The sequence below is a fragment of the Zea mays genome, chromosome 2 (assembly GCF_902167145.1).
Source record: "Zea mays cultivar B73 chromosome 2, Zm-B73-REFERENCE-NAM-5.0, whole genome shotgun sequence".
Classification (NCBI taxonomy): domain Eukaryota; kingdom Viridiplantae; phylum Streptophyta; class Magnoliopsida; order Poales; family Poaceae; genus Zea; species Zea mays.
This window is the reverse complement of record NC_050097.1, coordinates 51,320,740-51,322,072: the sequence shown is the minus strand read 5'-3', so window position 1 is coordinate 51,322,072 and position 1,333 is coordinate 51,320,740. Positions and strand designations below refer to the sequence as shown.

Genomic DNA, 1,333 nt, shown 5'->3' with positions numbered 1-1,333 from the left:
TTGACCCTTTAGGGCTAGTTTGAGAGTCTTAAAACCGGAGGGGATTGAAGGGGCTAGAATCCTCTTCTTATTCAATTTTGAATAAGAATAAGATTCTAGCCTCTCCAATACACTTCAGTTTTGTGGCTTCCAAAATAGCCCTTAGTATACAAAGGATGATTGCATAGGCTTTCCTCAATTTTTCCATGGACACTATTCTTAGGTTCTTTATTTCCTTCTCTTTGCAACATGTGTTCGTGTATGCATCATTTGGATCCAGAACAAAGGGACGGTTTTCTATTGCTGCCCCAAGTCCACACTATGCTGAATAGCACATTAGGGAATAGGGATAAAATAGACGTCTCAACCTTATCTATACTACTGCCCAAACAAATACTAATTTTTTCTAGGTTCTTTGCAAATAATTCATTAGGAACCACAGCTAACAAAATTAAGGAGGTGCGGGAGTGTGTACCAGCAGGCGCAGGGGGTGCCCACTGCTGTTATGGTAAGCGTTTTTATATATGCTTTCTTAGCTTTTACTAAATCACTGTCAAGACCATGCATCCATCATCCTCACATGGGAAAGAGTTCATTATTTTGTTTTAGCGTTTGAAACAACATTGTAAGCAAAAAAAGGACGAGGAAGGAGTGGTTGAGAGTAATAGGAATGAGAGGCACAGGGAAAGACCAAAGCAGATTAAACCCTCCATTACTGGAGAAGAAACGAAGAAATTTAACTTAGCTTTCCTCCATGTTCCCATTCCCAGTTTCCCACTAGCCACTGTTCTCAGTCCCTCTCTCATTCTTTCTCTTGCTTGCTTGCAACCAGCATAGTGTACCCTGACCCCATCTCTTTTGATCTGATTAACATTGATTTCGCAAGCCATAAGGAAAGGGAAGGAGAACCTAAGAGCCTTAGGAATAGGAGGCATCAGGAAAACATCAGGCCTAAATCTCCATGCACAATAATGCTTTCCTTCATGTTCCTATTCCTAGTGCTCTTAGAATCTTTCATCCTTTTCCTGGCTCACCCTCCAAATTTTCAACTTCATCTTCATCTAACTCTACTCATCTCTAGGGCCGACACATGTGTGTATATATAGAGCGGTATGTAGACCTCGGCTCCAGTCAGTGACGAGTGAACTCGCCATGTGCACGAATTCGGAGCACTGCCACCTGAGGAGGACATCTCACGGTTGATGTCTTGATGATGGTGGGACCATGTTACATCTATGGTACAATGTGTCAGTAACGTATCGGTATATCACATGCAAGAAGCAAGGTAGAGTAAAATCACACTAGGAAACAAAACTACTTCTGCTCTGAATTTCTACACAGAAGCAATGCTATA

General features: G+C 41.7%; 1 long non-coding RNA gene and 1 other non-coding gene across 2 annotated transcripts; both read right to left on the bottom strand.

Moving 5' to 3' along the window:
• Positions 1-443: 443 nt before the first annotated feature.
• On the bottom strand, positions 444-1,048 carry LOC100278197 (MIR2118gHG). The gene has a single exon (NR_160402.2). It is a non-coding gene; the product is annotated as an MIR2118gHG (long non-coding RNA).
• On the bottom strand, positions 865-1,009 carry MIR2118g (microRNA MIR2118g). Its single transcript, NR_121114.1, has one exon. It is a non-coding gene; the product is annotated as a microRNA MIR2118g (primary transcript).
• Positions 1,049-1,333: the final 285 nt, after the last annotated feature.